The sequence below is a fragment of the Ochlerotatus camptorhynchus genome, unplaced genomic scaffold (genome assembly GCF_037179485.1).
Source record: "Ochlerotatus camptorhynchus isolate MF236.1 unplaced genomic scaffold, CSIRO-AGI_Acam_v1.1 ptg000723l, whole genome shotgun sequence".
In the NCBI taxonomy this organism is placed as follows: Eukaryota; Metazoa; Arthropoda; class Insecta; order Diptera; family Culicidae; genus Ochlerotatus; species Ochlerotatus camptorhynchus.
The window spans coordinates 83,371-103,211 of NW_027041197.1; the positions used below are offsets into that span (position 1 = coordinate 83,371).

At 36.5% G+C, this 19,841-nt stretch overlaps 1 long non-coding RNA gene across 1 annotated transcript in view; it reads right to left on the reverse strand.

The window, feature by feature from the left end:
- Window positions 1-19,285, reverse strand: part of LOC135714787 (uncharacterized) — a 95,260-nt gene extending 75,975 nt beyond the window's left edge. Inside the window, exon 1 of the long non-coding RNA XR_010518891.1 lies at window positions 18,561-19,285. This is a non-coding gene — a long non-coding RNA (uncharacterized LOC135714787). The remainder of the gene's footprint in view (window positions 1-18,560) is intronic.
- Window positions 19,286-19,841: the final 556 nt, after the last annotated feature.

A 19,841-nucleotide genomic window follows, 5' to 3' on the forward strand; every position in this document is an offset into this window, starting at 1 on the left:
AGTGTTATGGAAAAAGTATTTGGCACTTATTACGGGTGTCATTTCACGGGAAAAATGAAGGGAAGTGACGAATTCCCATCCACGATTAAGTGATTCCTGGGCAAATTGAATAAGAAATCACATCACCGTGAGTGACAAGTTATGATTTCACTTCGTTTTCACCGTGGTAAGGGCTTTTGTTTTGACCACGAATTGAATGCAATAACAGGGTTGTTAATCAATAACTCTATAACGTCTTTTTGTATACGTCTGCAATGGTAAATTCGCATAGCAGGCGTTTACAAAAAGACATTTTCGGCTTTTTTTATTGACAACCCTTGTTAATATCATTAATTTCACACAAACCAGATTTTTGCATTTATATTGTCGCTAGAGGTAGAAACCGAAAGACCCACTCGCGACAATCGATTTTCTCGTGGTGTACGTTAAAGATAACGTCGCATCTATTGCGAACTATCGCGCATAGTTTAACGAATATAGCGCACTAGATGCGACGTTATGTTTAACGTACATAACGAGAGTAAAATCGATTGTCGCGAGTGGGTCATTTCGGTTTCTAAGTCTAACGACAGTTAATATAATGCAAGACTTATTTACTATATCTGTTGAATTACCTTTTTATTCATAGATTATGGCAGCAAATACATCTAATCGCTGTATTTTTACTAACTGCCACAACGGAACAATATGCCGTATTCCGTCTGGAATCAAGAAGTTTTTGCTAATCCACCATTACTACTACGTTCCACAAAATTCAAGAGTGTGCCAGGAGCATTTACGAGGAAACGAATGGGAAGAATTATTGGATTCTCTTCTCCCAACCTAATCCACGATTTCAACGGCACCCATACAAAAGAATTGTTTGATAGTTTTAGAGCTGCTTTGCAGCAAAATGCATTAGATTTCGAAAACTTGTTGGAAATGGACAAATATGAACTGTATTATTTAGTAGGATTTGAAAGACAACAGTTCAAACAAATTCTTACAAACAGATGTGACACTCCTGGTACGGCTTTAGAAATATATCTTGTAAAGTTGCGTAGTGGTGCATCAAACTAAAATCTATGTGCATTGTTTAAAATGAGCCGACGGACACTTGAACGACTACGCAACAAAGCCAGAGAATGTTTATTACTGGAATTTGTACCCAGGCATTTAGGATTTGATCATATTGACCGAGAAAGCGTGGTGAGAAGAAATCTCATGATCCCAGACGCAATACACGGAAACATGGATGTTTCACTGGAAATGTGAAAAGCAATCGTCATCTGCGATGGCACGTACGTATATATTCAAAAAATCAGTAACTTTTCTTTCCAGCGAAAGTCGTACAGCCTTCATTAATACGATAATCTATTAAAACCCTTTCTAATCGTTTGCTGTGATGGAAACATAATTGAAGCAAATGGTCCTTATGTAGCTACAACGTCGGATGCAACAATTTTGAAAAATATTGAGTATATATTTTAAGTATATTAAGTATATGTTCTGAATTGGTATCTTAGGCTAGGTGATGTTTTATTTTGGACAGAGGATCTCGGGACGCTATGAAAGATCTAAGTTTATTCGGCTATGAAGCAGTGATGCCACATTCCAAGATGCCGGAATCAAGACCAACTGACAACGGAGCAGGCCAATCGGTTGATTACCATCTGTCGATGGGTGATTGAGGTAGTTAATGAATTATTCAAGCGAGGTTTTCAAGTTGTTCCTCAAGGTTATTTCAATATCACAATAGATCAAAGTAATGGTCGCAGTGATGAATATACCCAACACGGAAAAAAGTTATTTCAATCAATGTGGCTATGTGGCATATATTTGAAGATTTCAGAGTGGCAGCAACCCTCATAAATGCGTTTCACCCACCTGTTGCGAACAACGCACGGGCTCCCGACTTTCTTGATATCATTAATGAAAGAATCAACCTGCCCAATCGATTGTCTGTATACGTCATAAAAAAACTAGGTGGGTAGAGAGGGAATAGGTAATTATTATTGCTCATGCATTTCTGGCAAAAGAACAGGATGTTGCGCACATATTATGACTGTAGTATAGTTTTTAAGATACGTAAGATTCGATCCTAACATTAACCATCATGCTTAATTTTTGGATAATGTAATTTCTGAATAAGCAATATAACAAAAATCTTTATTATCATTTTTCAAATATCTGGGAATAACAATATTATGTTTCACCCGAGGTTTCACTTACTTACATCAACATAAAATAAAACATTTTTCGTTATGGTTTTTCTTTTGAAAAACTACCACTGACGTTTTTTAATGAACACTAAACTTCCTCGATATGTGACGTCCTGCTGATTCTAATAAATGTTACATATGATTGCTTTAAATCAACCAATATCCACAAATGATTTGATTGATTGATAAAACAGGTTGTCTTTATTTTTGTCATATTATTTAAAAACATTGAATTATTCATATTACTTTAGTTTTAATAGCGTTTTTAGGTTGATAGACTGACATGTGAGACATCATTTTTTTTTTCAATATACATGAAAAAAAAAGCAAAAACTGCTCAAATTCGTTTAGAATAAACGCGATAACTTTTTTCTCCCACGATAAAAAATGCTAACCCCATACCAACTTTTTCTTGTCTTAATGAGACCTTTCAAATGAGATATATGTCATTTGTGTACATCACAGGACCGTATTTGCCCAATCTCCTTTGCTCACCGAGTTCCTTTTTTTTGCCGTTCGACGACATCGGGAATGCGCTCTCGGATATATTGATTTGGTGAGTACGTTCCAGTTGAAGATTGTTCTTATACATTTCTCGATTGCAATTTCGAGGGGACGTGGCTGCTTTTGTGGGCAGTGCGTTTGATGGTCGGTTTGATAGTATCCTTGTAAATATAATGTCTCATGTCCAAATAACCTCGATTTTCGGTCTATTGATTCAATACTTTAGTATTTTATTTTCAAAACATGCATTATGTCATTTCATGACACATAAAACAAAAGGTGTGTGTATAGGACCCAATAATCTAGGTTATTTTTATTTTGTAAAACATCTTAATTTTTATTATATTTTTCATTTAACTACATATTTTATATACATTATATATTACATGATTATATATAAATTCATAATGTAAATTACAATAAATACTGGGACGGGAGGGAGCATCAGGGCATCATTGAAGTTGTAACTGGTTAATGGAGTGGAGTGCCAACCGGAGTCTAGGAGGGAATGTGTACCGACATTTCAGATAGTTACATTTCACTCCAACAGTTGCAATGAACTTGACGCGCTCTTCTTAAACAAACCATCCCGTGAAAAGCTTAACATGTATTGCGAATATCGTTATTCGTTTTGTTGGATCATATTGTTGGAAGGAGATTCTCTTATTCCCTTGGGTTTCGCGTAAGTGCCTCTGCTTACGGGGCTTCATACAGCAGTATGTTGAATTCAGAATGATGACGGAATTTGATCTTGCTGTTGAGTGGAGCCGCATGCTAGGATGGTGGCTTCTTACATACATACATACATACATACAATTTTATTTATTTCTCATTCATTTTCAGCTAAAATGCATTATTATGAATAAAATTAGACAAGAATGATATAATTGCTGAGATCCAGAGTCCACGTCCAGCACGCGGGCGTTTAAAGGGTTCCCTCTATCTCCAAAAATGCTTGAACAACATTATCGCGACAATTCGGTTGACCGGAAATCGCAAATTACATACCATGCATATATATTTCAAAAGTTAGCATTTCTCATAAGCATTTTAATGAAAAATATTCAATATTGGTTTTACTTGATTTATTTTCCGTCGATATTGTTTTCCGTGCTGAGCACCAATGCTACCGACGCCAAGGAGGCAGCTCCCACACCTGGACCCTACCTATCGACCCATCAACTCATGAACCGGAAACCAACGGTTTTACTTCCCATCCGAAGGAAGGCGTGATCAGAGATGTTATGCCTCAGAACATCCCGGCAGCGCTGACTGGGATTGAACCCAGGCCTGCTGGGGTGAGAAGTAATCACGCTTACCACTACACCACTGGTGCCGCTTATTCAAATATATTAAGAGGGTAGTTTTTCGATAGGGTTAAGATTTAATTTTAGGCCTACTAAGCAATCTCTTTTCTAACAACTTATTTCGTGTTCAAAAATCGATATTTGTGGCAATGCTGCTGCTACTACCTAATTGAAGTTCATTATTCTTAGTTTTCGAGCACATCGGGTTGGCACAGGAAACCGCTGAAGTGTTGCAATGATAAGCCCTTCGGATTTGGAGGATCCAAACCAACATTTTCCGTCGAGTTTCCTTTTGCTGCTTCGAAGCACCTGCTACCAATTCTCAAACGCTTTTCATTGAAACTTGGAAGCAGCGAATCAGGAAAAATATTTCAAGTGGAATTAAATCGCAAATTTTTGTTTTCAAAGAAAGTATCCCTTTTCTAAGAATAAGAAAAAGGGAGCCGCCTTCGGCATGCTGCTTGGTTGTACATGAAAACATGAAAATACTTATCCGACTGTGGCATGGTGGGCGGCCTGTTAGTATTCAGGAAATTATTTTCCATGGAAAATATTTGCATCAGCATTGTTGATTGCTGCTGGGCGTTCAGGTGATGTGACTATTATTTACACTTTCTGTTTGCTTGACAGGGCATGGCTTACGTTTGAGAATCTAAATAGATGCTTGCGAGTGATTTGATATTCTCAATTTATATTCTTACAAAAACAACAGCATATCAAATCCACGCAGAAGTGGATCTTCTATTAAAAGACGCTTTCATTTCGATCGATTTCAATTTGTCATCTAATGCTCACAAGATTTCGAGGCACGTGATAAGCAAACCCAACTCAAGCTATGAATATTTCTCAAAAGATCTATCGCTAAAACTCCTAAACAAAAAGGTCTCCCAGTTCCACCGTTGATGGTTGCGCTTTTAATTACCTGGCAAGCCATTTAACATTATCATTTTCTTTGGTGTTTTTAGGCGTTCCATCTTCTCGTCATTACAAGTCTGCTGGGAAGTGGTTATTCATATCACAAAGTAGCTTGTCTTTGACGTGGCTACATTATTTTCTTCATTATTCGGTAGTCACTCACATTGACTTCAACTCGCTGAACCTTGAGTTTGTTACGGTAGCAAATAAATTGCGTGGAAAGAACTTGAATGAACATAATTTCGGCAATGAAATTCGACAATTTTTGTTTGATTAAGAAAAACAAGCTTGGGAGTGTCCTGAAATTGAGTAGGATGTTCATAAACATGAAAATATTTAAGCATAATTGGAAGAATGGAGGTATACTTGACCCCATTTGCCGAAATATGTTCAACTGGAACTTAGTGACATCGCTTGACCCGAGCAGGAACAAATTTCTCTATATCCTAAATTGGTATGGATAAGCATGACATAAGAGTTAACATCCCAAAAAAATAATACCAAAACAATGTTCAACCAATACCATTCCAAAACCAAATTATGTAATTGCAATACCAAAACAATACCATACAGGTATGCAAATATAAATTTTTGTTATTTACAAAGTATTTTGCTTGCAAGTTTTTGGTATTTTACATCTTATGTCATGCTGACCATTACAAAATTTTGGTATCAGGTCAGAATTAGGTATTCATTAGTTATTTTCTTCTGATCGGGTAGCACTGCACAGTGGTACAGAATGCAGATTTAGGTGGAATGATATGTTTTGAGCCTGAAATTGAAACTTTAGACTAAAAGTCTCTTCTACAAAGTTGTTCCTTATAGTTAGGCCCTCATTTTTATGACAATGAATTCTAGGGTGGTTCCTATTATCATTAAAATCAAAAATCTAACTTTTTTGTTTGAATAAATTAAGGTATACATTCTTCGGCAAAGTTATAGCTGAGCTAATTTTAAGCAACTTTGTTGAAAATAACTTTTTTGTATCTCTTAAATTGGCCGATTTAGAGCTATTTTCTTGAATTGAGTTAGGGTGGCTCTTAAAAAAACAGTTTTTTTGCTATATTTTTCTTGTTTCGAATTCCTCAGCAAAGGTGTCTTCAGATAACTTTTAGATCTTAAAAAGGCGGAAATTTTTGCTGCACAAAGCTTGTCAATATCTTTCGCCGATCAAAAGTTATTGACGTTTGTATACTAAAAATATGCACTTTTCAAATGTTAATATCTCTGGTTGGGGCAAACAAAAAAAAAGTTTTTTTGCTGCATTTGAAAGGGCGTATGTTATTCTCAATAATATGAAAAAATTGGAGGTATGTTATTTTTTTAACTCGTATAAAATCAATTTGAATTTATTCATATTTTTTACTATATTTGAGTATATCTTTTTTATTAGAAGAGATACAGGCAACAAATCCAGCTATAAAACATTCGTCTTAAAGAGTTTTGCCGAAGAATGTATACCTTAATTTATTCAAACAAAAAAGTTAGATTTTTGATTTTAATGATAATAGGAACCACCCTAGAATTCATTGTCATAAAAATGAGGGCCGAACTATAAGGAACAACTTTGTAGAAGAGACTTTTAGTCTAAAGTTTCAATTTCAGGCTCAAAACATATCATTCCACCTAAATCTGCATTCTGGACCACTGTGCACTGACGGAACGCAAAAGGATCGGTAGAAGTTTCAGAGTTGGACAGATTTTCAAAAGTATCAAGTAAATTTTAAAATTGGAAGAGGTTCGCAGCTCAGGCACGGGTTCTTCTATGAAAACGTCATCCATGTTTTTCTTGTAGCTTAGATCAAAAGGCTTAGCAGAAATAAAAGTTTCAGGTTGAGAGCTGATGGTATAAAAGTTTACAAGAGTTATGCTCTTCAAAAGCTTCCTATCTTCCGTTAATGATGGTATCTGTTTTTGTTTGAATCTTATCTTTTACCGTTTAATTAAATGTTTATTTACATTTCTGTGCATTCTTACAATTTTTGAGAGATGAACCAGCCGATGGCTGAAAGTCTCGTTAATAAAGAAAGATAAGATAAAGATAAGATTCTTACAATTTAAGTGATGTATATTTTATATTTTCACGATATTTTTATCATAAAAGAACAACAGACGATGAATTTTTAGAGTAAGTTGAGTAATTTCCTTTTAATTCTAACTTTCTAATTGCCTATGTTTTGACAGACCTACCACAGACAAACAGACGTAACTCTTTTAATAAATTTAATACACTACCGACATCTCACGAGCTATTCGCGGAAAAAAAATCTTGCTTGCCAAGTCTCAAGCAATGTTGCATGCAAATTCGATAGAATTTATAGAAATGTCATTGGCTTGATGAATCTCCCACCACAGCGCTTGCATCGAACCAAGCGCTGTGGTGGGAGATTCACGAAGCTAATAATATTTAAATTGAACGTTAAATGCATGTACGACGATAGAGGAGAAAGAATAATGTCTGTTTGTCGGTACTATTACTTATTTCGTACACCGTTTGCAGATGCCATCCGTGTCAAAAACATTATCGCCAGTCAGTAACACATTCAGTCACAGTTATTGAGCATGGTTCCTGAACTATAGTGTACAGTTGTGTCCTCTGGGCGGTAGATTAGTTAGTTAGGTAGGTTACGATTCTACACGTTGTAGTTTCATTTTTATACCTGTGATCTTGACATTGTTACCTAGGGGATGAGTACTTAAGAAGGTTAGGTTTTTGATAAGTTTTTGGTGGGAATGACACTGATGAAGACTGCACATTGTAGTCAAAATACGTATCTGTCATGGATAACAAAATAATTAAGTGGAATTACTTGGAAGATAACCTCTTTTTGCTGTTTCATTCGAATCAGAATTAATGCGCACTCATTAAAGTTTAATATTAGAAGCCATTAAATTTTGTGATTATTGTGCGGTTGTGAGTGAAGTGATTCATGTAGAAATTATGCGTTAATTTTCGGTTATTTTTTTTCTCTTGATCACAACACAGGTAATTGCTGTTAGATATTTTTGCAGACAGTGACAAGTTTGGTCACCCTATATGAAAAAGCATGAAGAACGAATAGAGTCAATCCAAAAACAATTTTTATTATATGCACTACGTAAGTTAGGTTGGACGGCTTTTCCTCTCCTGTCATATGAAGCACGTTGCTTGCTGATCAGCATTCAAATATTGAAAGAACGTCGGGATTACGCAAAGATTTCTTTATTAAACAATATCATTTCGCAACGCATTGACTCAGCTGATCTATTGTCAAGGTTAAATTTGTATGCACCTTCCCGACAATTACGCAATCGACAGTTGTTCGCACATGAAGATCCATCGGAGGTGCCGGTGCTAAGATTTTATATCCTAGACAAATGTTAAGTTCCGAATTCGCTATTGTCGTCGTCGTTGTCGCCGTTGGCAGTACCATTTGTATATTTAAAATAAACCATCAACCGCAGAAACTATATGAATTATCGCGTATCTCTGTTGTTCATTACATACCTAGCGAAAACTTATTCATATTTTGTCGTGGAATGTTGTGGATTTGAGACACTCGATGACCCTGGAGGGATCATTTATGCTTTCTGAGCAGAAAATCGTGGGTTTAATCCCAAGCTCTCCTATAACATAATAAACCAGCATAAAGCGCCATAATAATCAAAAGTTGAAATGTTTAAATCATTATCGCATTGGAACTATTACCTCTCAATAAACCATAAACTTTAAAATGCACAAACACTTTATCCAATCTAAGAAGTATACCGTAACAACGGAATTTGATACCAAAACCGAACCCTTCTGCAAACCCTACCTCATACATCCAGAATCGCAGTGCAGAGGTGTTCTCGGCTCGGTGGATTCAGGTTTCATAACCACAAAAATATTGAAATTCAATCGAGAATTTGTTCGTGTTAATTATAATGTCACGTGTATAATACAAGCTGTTTTTTTTTCTATATAGAAAAGGACCCATCGATGTTTATGATGTGAAGTTATGATCACATTAAGCGTTTCGCCGTCTCAAGTCGTCAATAGGTCTTAAGTCGTCCTGTGATGATGATGCCCCAAGTAACAATTTTGGGTTTATGAGGGTTCTGTAGGCCATGATTTAGACTTGTAGAATGCTATAAAACCGCGATGAAACCAGCAATGTTACTTGGGGGGGCACCTCTTACCTTTACAGTGGTTTGAGCGGGACGATTTATCTTTAAGATAATTAAATATGACATTTTAACCAGGTTAGCAAACAAAATCGAACTGGCTACAGTTACAGATATAAATTCCCTCTAGAGTTTACAGTTACTTCACAACGTTATAAATGTGGAAAAACTCAGGCGTTCACGTCTTAGTTCACCATTTTGTCCACCTAAAATATTCATAAGTATTTCAAGCGATCAAAAGTTAATGAACAATCATCAAAGCATCCTATTACACTAGCAACCCCGCAATCTGATGCTATCATAATTTTCAGCAATATGCTAAATATAATCTCAGCAAACAAATTAATTGTTTGCTGAGATCTCAGTGAAACTTATTTTTGCCGAGATTTGCACAGCCGAGCTCGGTAGAAAAAAAAAACTAAGTGTGTTTGAAATGCAATGTCTCTTAAATTCTGTAAGTGTAGTTTAATGTGTGTGGGCATCGAATTGAACACATTTATTCCTTTAAAATATAATGAATTTTGTGAAGCATAGGTCAAGAAATGTGGTGTTCTTATTTCATCCGCGTTTTTAGTATTATATCTATGAAAATCACTTCCCCTTTCAATTCAATCACACAAATATCAAGGCAGCAAACCGTTAAGTACTTTAGAAATGAGCACCATAGTCAAATATACAATTTTTTGCTTCACCGACAATTATGTTAAAGCGTCTAGCATCAAAGTTGAAGAACTAAATCTATTACATCTCAAAATCAAACGCATTATTTTATTCTGCAAGCGCTGTAATCTCGATATTTGTGTTGCATTGGCCAACAATAAAATGGAAGGGTAAAAGTCTAACTGAGGAGATATGATAGCTGTATTTTACTGGCAATAGTTAAATCGTTTTGTAATCGACATAGAATTCCATACTTCTTAACAATTTTCTTTATGACATTGTCAATGTGAGAGTTGAACTCAAGCTTGTCATCAATAATCATGCCAAGATATTTAATCTCTCGTACACGATCAATAGCATTATCGTCTATTACAACAGAGACGTTCTCATTTGCTCGATTCCGCGAAATTACAATGAATTTAGTTTTACTTCTATTCAATCTCAATTGCTTATACTTCAATCAAATCTTCATTCAAGTGTGAAACGGCATCATCTAAATCCTTAACTGCAATGAATAACACAGTATCATCTGCAAAAGATTAATGTCGCAATATCGTAAAACACGTCATAAATAATTAATACAAAATTAATAACAGGGACACTAATACATTTTCCTGGGGCACTCCAAGGTTATTCCCAACAGGACTGGAAATATAATCATTTAAACAGTCCTTTGAGCTCTGCCTCACAAATAGCTTTCAAACCATTTATATGCAGTACTTGTAACTCCAAAGCGCTTGATTGATCGTAATAATAAGGGCCTAAAAATTGTTTCAAAAGCGCGTTTTAGATCCAAAGAAACAGCAAAAATCGTATCTTTACACTTCAAGTTATTATCCCACTTCGCAAATATCAAATTCAACGCGGTTTCACAAGAATGACCTTCCCGATATCCCGATTATTCTGGTATCAACAAACTATTACTATTTAAATACTCCAACAGCTGACCTTCCACAACAAGTTCTAAAATGTTGATGGGACGAAACTCTTCGACTTTACTAGGGATTCCTTCCAAATTTGTAGGACATGTCCAGTCTGCAAAGATTCATTAATAAGGTACAGCAAGATGTGGACATGAAAGCAATCTTGAATAACTTTAGCATTAACATTATCTACTCCAGCCGATTTTCCTAATGAAAAGCAAATAACTCTAAGTTCATCTCATGTTATTGGGTGAAAACCTTCAAATTTACAACTACTTTTAATTGGCTGTTTTATTTCTTCAGGTTCATCGACCAAATCAATGAATTGATTAATCAATGAAACACTTTCAACAAAATAATCATTAAATTTAGATGCAATTACTTGTTCTAACTGTTTTAATGTGCCATTAAAAGTTATGAACCTCGGTTTTCAACTACTAGGTTTTAATAAAGATTTCAAAATTTTCCATAACTCTTTGCTGTTGTTTTGATGCTGGTCAATCTTCCTTTAGACATATTCACAACGAGTTTTTTTTTTATCGATTGTGAATATTTATTACGCGGATTGTGTACCTATTCCAATGATTGTCACTATTTGATCTGCAAAATTTGTTATACCATTTGTCCCTTTTCCGTTTAAGATGCAAAAGTTCCAAATTGTACCAGCTGTTCGAGTTTTTCAAAGAAACAAACTTTTGCTCAACTAATTGACTGGTACACTTTTCAAAACGTTAGTAATAACAGCTGTAGATTCATTTAAGTCACCGGTCGCGAATGGAAAATTCACGCTTCTCTCAACAAGATTTGAAACAGCTTGCTTCGAATATATCTTCCAGCACTTCAATTTAAAAAAAATTATCGTTATCGTCAACATGGTCTAAGACATTCACCTTTGCCCAAAGGTTATTGATATCATAGCTCATTTCCATCATCAAGATGATAAGGTACTAATGTACGGTTGAGTTTGTTATCTGATAAATATTTAAATCGATACATATCTCTAATCCACTTGTGCTCGGAAAGCATTCCTATCACTAAGAAAAATCCTATTTGTTCAATCCCTAAATCAACATTAGGGCTTGAATAAATAAAACACAAATAGACTATCTGGAGAGAGTAAAGAATCAGGCGGAAAAACTCCATCTTTTCAGTATTAACACTCTGCTGTAACTCTCGTCTTTGTCGTCGGTATTAGGGATTGCTCTCCATTGGGTCCGATTTTCCCCTCCTACATAATTATATCAGTTTTTCCTTCCACGAAGATGACGTATTTACGTCGTTATGCTTCTACTACTACTACTTCAAACACCAATTAAAGCTTAGAATATGGATGTCACCTACCATCCGCAATTGATGCCAAAAAACGCCTGAACGTGCAAAAAGTGTACAGGAATCACCTGAAGAGTGCGGCTATTTATTAACAAACTGAACTGAGCTTTTAAAGGCGAAATTAACTACATATCAACTACCAGCTTTGTTAGAAAAGAGCGGATAAATGGCAGGGGAAAAACCTAATTAGCTGCCGTGATCTTTGGAGGGTTCCTGTATTATCCATCGCACCATTATCGCCCCTTGTTCGTTTGGCTATAAATCAGATCCATTCGTGTTCGCGCACCTCCAATTAATTATCGAACTTTTTCCTAGGATTTTCCCTCGTTTTTATACCGATCCAGCAAAAAGAAAACCATCTACCTATCTCAAACGTGCACAACACGGCCACTGAGGATAACTCAGAGAGATAGATAATCACTTCTACTCAGAGATATGGAGAAATTTCTAAAAACTGTAGGAATTCAGCGCTGAGTACCTGCAGTTTTTAGAAATGTCTCATACAACTGAGTAGAAGTGACTCTCTCTCTCTGAGTTATTCTCAGTGGTCGTGTACACAACGGAAGATTTTCCGCTTTCACACAGCCGGACCGAATAAGGACGGTGTGGGTAGTGTGACTGAACAAATTTTGTCTCGTTTTTATCACCTCTAATAACGACACGACTTGCTTACTTTTGGTGAACTTGTTAGGGAAAATGGTATTGCCTACGTAGCACATTCTTGGCACTGGTACAGAAAAACAGATTTCCAAGGCGCTGTTGACACCATGGTGGCAAAATAGGTCAAACAAAAAATCGTACTTGGCGCCAAAACAAAATGTTGGTATTTATTTTTTATTCTCATCCGATCGTAGAAATTTTTAGACTTCCTGGGCATAGAGTATCGTTGTGTTGGTACACATAAATTTGAAAAAGCTTAGCAAGCTCTCCATACACAACTGTGAAGCGAACCTCACACGTATCAATATACTGACGCTAAGAGGAATTATTTACAATAATATTGAAGATTTAAATACAGAAATATTGTCTATTTAGATGTATTGACATCAATATAGAATGAATTGACAATACGATTATTGTCAATATAATCAATCAAATCAGGGATTTTGTCTTAACAACCGGTATTTCCCAGACGATAGTCACAAGAAAATTATACTGAAAAGGCAAGTAGAAATAGGCGAAAAGCAGAGTTTTCTATTGAGGTGATTGTAAAAAAGTAGAGTTAAACAGAGAGGAAGAGAGGAAGAAGTTGCCGCGTACCGTTGAACATACAGGAAATTACCGTCACCAAAAAAACCCCGAACCAGATCCGACCGTTGCCTACTGAGAACCGATCGTGTGCATAACTAACCGCCATTTCAAATTCTCCATCGCACCCACAGGACCTCGCGGTTTTACCGTAACGTTTACGGTATAAACGTATTTTTTCAGAGTCGACCACGCCAAACGCCTGTAGTGTGTCCGAATTACAGTTCGTGAACCTGATCCCACAGCTACAGTGTGCGCCACCAATCCAGGCAAGCCAACTTACCCTTGTGGTTCGTTGAAGCCTCGAGTCCGTCACCATACTCGAGGGGCGTACGGGACAGGTAGAGCCGTCCACCCCTGGCTCAAGAAGGTGATGCGGAACCAGAGGAAGGAGATGAACGACGAAGACGGCAGAAGTGTTTGTAAATAAAAGTGTATACTTATAAAAATATAGTGGGAGTTATGTCTTGAGTGAACATTAAATGTTTTCTTGGTTCGCGGAATGGTCACGAGCGTGGAGGCTTGAAGACGGGGGTCTCATCAGTGCTGAGAGTAACACCGCACTGTCACGTTACTGTATACACCAAATTGTTACGATCAAATAAAAGGCTTACTATGTATGCATAGGAAAGTGGAACCAAGGGGCAAGGGGGTGACCCCGGCGTAGTGGTTAGCATCCATACCCCTAACACCAAAGTCACGAGTTCACCCCCGGACAAGTCATGAATAACCCAAGAGCGCACACAACGACTGCAGCAAACTAGGGAGGCCGCACGGAAATTCTACAGTCCTCAGAATTTTCATTAACATTGATGAACTCTACGGAAGGAATAAAAGACGACTCTCTCATCGCAGAAGAAAACTATAATGTAAGTACAACTAGTCTTCCAGAAATCTTTTTGCCTTCTCATCAGAATTGCCAATTCTGGTAAATAATAACAAATAAAATAATTTGTCAACCGACGCACTTACAACAATTTCTTCACAGAATGCAACTGAAATCTTGGTTTACTGTCAAAATTTTAATCGCATAAAAAGCCCAGCCAAAATGAAGGAAATAGGGGAATTTACGTATTTTCGTCAATCTAAGCAGCGTCCGCACTTCTATTAGCATTTTTTCAGCGTCACGCACATATATGACGTGTCTGTTTGTTAACATTCATCTGCTGCTTGCTTCTCTATCCATTCCAATCGACAGAATTTTTCAAAACGGTTTGAAAGCGTTTTTACAACGCTCCAAACTTCTCAGGTGAGTGTGACTATTGTCGGCAGCCTCTTTTTCTTCGGCAACCTTCCCATTAGAACTGCGTGTTAACCAGCTGTTCTATTATCGGCAACTCGAAATCAGCCCCATTTTGTAGTGCGTATGCTTCATTTGAAGAAAAATCTGGCATAATAGGATTGCTCGGTCGTACAAATATAATCAGATTGAAGCTGAAATACTAAAGAATCCTTTGGATACATTCAGGGAAGTGTGTTGATGGGAAATTATCGTTTAAATTTTGGTTGCCGAAAACAGTCAATGGGTGCCGAAGCCGACATTTACCCTATATAAAAATTTATTAAGCTCATCCTTTTGGGTGAAATCTCACATAGCAGGTGAAACACACGTGTTTGCTTCAGTGTATTTTCCATCCGAAAATGCTGATAAAAACACTTATGAAACATTCTTCCAAAATACTGAACAAATTATATCTCTTCTTTCTCCTGAGGTAAAGGTTCACATCAATGGAGGCTTCAACCAATGCCATGCCAACTTCGTTCTGGACTCTGAAAATGAAAGTATCTTACCCCCAGTCGTTGGGATAATGAAACATTGCAGTTCATTTTCGACAAAATTGCTAATTTAGGATTCAACCAAATCAATCACATTAAGAACCAACAAAATTGCTATTTAGACTTCTTACTTTTTAATATTTATGAAGATTTCTGTGTGACCGAATCATTAAACCCATTGTGGAAAAACGAAGCGTTTAAATATTATTTATTTGTGCACGAATACCAAACACACAGCGAAATGTCGAAACTGCTGAAAACATCTTCCACCAAATTTTATCAGGAATAATTTCAGAAGAAATACATTTGAAGAAAAAAAAAAGACGCTTCAGAAGCATTAAAAATCCAGTCGGTATAACAGACAAATAATAAAATTAAAAAAAAATTGAAAACAGAAAGCACATAAACATTACAAAAAACACAATAATAGTGAAAATTTGGCTATCTATTTGGACATATGCGATTAACTGGATTTAGCCATTAGTAATGCATTTGTGAAATTCAATTCAAAAACTGAACTTGTAATAAAGTTCTGTCAAAAAAACTTCTTCAATTACGTAAAAACCAAAATAAAATATAATAATTTTCCATCAATAATGCAATTTGACGAACGTGTCGAGGATAGCTCGGAAAAAATGTAATCTCAAGACCAACAATTTAAAAGGCCTTAACTCCATTTTGTAAACAAACCTTGCAAGGCTATTTTCTTGCGAACCGAAGGCCGCAAAGGCAAACCAACATTATGAACAGGTAGGGGAAATTCTCCTCTACCCGATTGTGGTTTAGGTTTGCGAATGAAGGTTTCGGTTCGCGAGAAAATGGCCTTACAAAGTTTGTTTACAAAATGGAGTTAAGGCCATTTCAATTGTTGGTCTTGATCTTTTTGCAATTTTTTTTCAAGAAATCTATATATATATATATATATATATATATATATATATATATATATATCTATTATATCCAGAATTTTCAAGGGACGTTGGCGTCAATCAACTTCAAGTGCAGGATATTTTGCAGGCTTTAAAGAATTTAGACGCCTTGAATGGTCCTGGACCTGACGGAGTTCCTCCAGTATTTTTATAAAATCTACATAGTAATGGAACTCACTGCTCCATTGTTTTGGATTTTTGATATGGAATACGGAGCCTTCCCTAAAATATGGAAAAGCTCATTTTTAGATCTGGCCGGAAAACTGACGTACGTAATTATCGTGGAATAGCCATTATCTCTTGCGTTCCAAAGCTTTTCGAGGCAATTGTAAATGAAAAATTATTTCTTCAAACCAAAAATTGAATTGCTGACATGCAACACGGCTTCTTTAAAGGACGTTCGACCGCGACAAATTTACTTGAATTTATAGACAATGGATAATGGAAACCACGTAGAAGACCTCTCTACGGACTTAAGCAAGGCATTTGACCGAATTGACATACCAATGCTACTCCTCAAATTGAAAAAAAAAATGGAATTGAGCCAGGACTCTTGAAATGATTTGAATCATATTTAACTAACCGCCAACAAATAATTAAATTCAATGGATAGAAATCGACTCCAATTCAAGTCACCTCAGGAGTCCCCCAAGGCTTTCACTTGGGACCTCTTATTTTTATTCTGTACTAGCTGAGTGTGCCCGGTCTTGCTCGGGATTCAATATTAGCTTGAATTATGCGCCGATTTAAAAAAAAAGCATGCTATATTGTACGTAGCCCCCCCCCTATTATCTAAGGGGCTACCCCCTATTATTATCTCCTTATACCCCCACACTCGCCCCCACATGCCTAATTTGGTTCCATTTGCTTGATTAGTTCTCGAGTTATGCAGAAATTTCTGTTTCATTTGTATGGGAGCCCCCCCTTACAGAAGGGGGAGGGGTCTCGAACCATCATAAGAACCTTCCACGGCCCCAAAAACCCCTGTATACAAATTTTCACGCCAATCGGTTCAGTAGTTTCCGAGTCTATAAGGGTTAGACAGACAGACAGACAGACAGACAGACAGACAGAAATTCATTTTTATATATATAGATGTAAACGACATTTTCTCTATTCTCAAAAAAAAAAATATTAAATTGCTACTATATGCCGACGACATGAAGCTCTTTTTTGGAAATAAAAAATGATGAAGACATCAATATATTCCAGAGTGAAATACATACACATATTCTACACATGGTGAAAAGAAGCCTATTAGAATTGAATATAAAAAATGCAACTTAATATTATTTAGCAGGAAAAGAACACTATCAAATATTTCAATTCCATTAAGAAATCAGAATGTAGAAAAATGTGAAAGAGTTAGGGATTTAGGGATTATCTTAGACTCCAAACTAACTTTCATAGACTAATAAAATACAATAATTCACAGTTCAAATAACATGCATACTAATAATTTACAAACCAATATTTTAACTCCTACGGAATCATAACTCGTAAGAAGTAAAAGTTGAATAGCAGACAATATTTTTTTATATTCTTAAGAATACTAAATTTGTATATGTATTTGTACTAGTCTACATCGGTTGATGAAAATAAATAAAGAAACTAAAAAAACAAGGAGCAAGAGAACTTTGATATATTTGAAAATATCATCAAATATTTCTAAATAACATCGAATATATTTCAGTATTTTCAAAAACTATAAGGGTTTACTACCCCATTTCCGGCCTATTAATCACAACCCACACTTAGTCTTTCTTAATCTAGCGCAGTTCAGCACCAAACGAAATGTTATCATTACTGATGGCTTCCAAAGTTATTTACCTTTCCGTAAGTACCGTAAGATTTGGTAAAGAGAAACCAATCGTTGAGATACTGTCAAAAGTCTAACACTACTTCTTGACGCCAAACTCGGCCTAAGGATTCTAAACTCGGCCTAACGCATTGAAACGCCAATGAATTCACTTTGGCCTATCGAGTAAAGATTCTTTTGTTTTGGGAATAATGGGTGCAAACCTTCATATCACGCGTTCTCATTGACTTCGTTCCGTAGCTTATTAACTAAAGTATCGTACCAAACGCATAATTGACATGTTAACTCTGAAATCATGGATTTATTTGAAGTTTTCTGCTCGATAGGCCCAAAATGGGCGATTAGGCCGAAGTAGTTCTCTACCCTACATGTTTTTTTTGTGCTGAAAATTTGTTCTAGGTGTACTTTTGTTTTCAAGTAAATATTTGGATATTTCAACTAAGGTCGACCGCCCCCCGAGTGAAACCGAAAAAAAGTACTCAAGGCTTTCAAACTGACAATTGGAGCTTTTCGTTCAAGTCAAACGTAAACAACTTTAATGAAAAAACCCTCTTGAGAAATTCATTGGAGTATATTAACATTTTCCGGAATAAAGCATTATTCAACGTTGCCACGGAGTGCTCTTTTGATTGTATCGTCATTATTGAAGCGAACTTAATGTTACTTTCCTTATTTTTTGCAAATTTAACTCCAAAAATAGGCACACATCCAACACAACCTTATTTCGCATCATTCTATTTGCATGAAATTTACAAACCTCAAAGTCAAATATCAAAACATTTGTTTTTTCAACTGAAACCTACCTCTAGGCAGCCTACAGCTTTTGGTTGCACTTTAATAATATCCCGGCGGCCTGCAAGCCGGTACACGTATCGCCATAAAACACTACTACTTTGGTACAGCACTTACGAAACTTTCGAATTTCGAAATTTCATTCAACACACACTTCACGATAATACCAACCGTCACTTTCTATTTTTTTTTAATCTGACTTCCTTTACATTCCAACCAGCAACGCTTCCACGGTGAACCGTACGTGATTTTCCATTTTTCTTGTTCAAACGGAATAAAACGCTTTTCTTCAGTTTCACTTTCTACGCCATCCATCGAAGAAATGCTGACTTATAGAATTTTCCATCACACTCGTCAAGTACCCTATGTACATATATATATTACTACACGTTCTACACTATTTATCATGGTTGGCTTCACTTCCTTTGGCGACGGGTCAAAATGAAAATCCGCGCACATGAAGCACCATCTCGAAGAAAATCCGCATGCAAAACAATTTTCCAAGTCAAACCCAAAAGAGCACCTTTGCCAGCGGATAAAACCGTCCTCGGCAACTTGTTGTCTGCCTCCTCGAGAGTTCTTAGCTACTCAATTTCTTTCTATTATTCCTTTGGCCGGAATATAGCTACGCTTGCAGCAGAAGACACACGGCACAGCATCTGCAAAAAACACCGACCCGAATAATCCTCGACCGTTTGATTAGAAACAGACCGAGGAGGACGGGACGGGAGCTTTTAGAACACTTTTCCCAACCATCCGATGATGGTTTCCTCCAGTCCTACACACCGGGAGAGTTTTTCCTCCCTCTCAGAAAGCTCCGTACAGAGCAACGCACCAGTTCCAGACAAAGTGAACTGGAGAGTGCACGCACGGTTGCTCAGCTCTTGGTTTGCCGCGATTCCGTTCCGATTTTTACAGGACCAACGTAACCGAACGACTGACTGGAGAGAGCCAGCTGCTGCAATCTTTTATAACAAGTAATAAACCTGTCGGTGTAGCGGGAAAGCGTTCGTCTGTCTCGTTTAGCCAGCCCCGACTGGGTGGCATGTGGGAAAAATAGAGAGAATGGGGTTAGATGGGATTTCTTTTTATTGGCTTTAATAGAACGCATGCTTCATTGTTAGCATCAGATGTCACTACCAACATAATTTAAAGCAATTTGTTGTGTATGCATAATACCAGGAAATGTAGATATAAAAAAAAATAATTTCATTTCAGAAAATAAATTGGTAGCACCAATTTATTTTCTGAAAGTATATTATTTTTTGATTAAATTAACTATGGGCGCCACC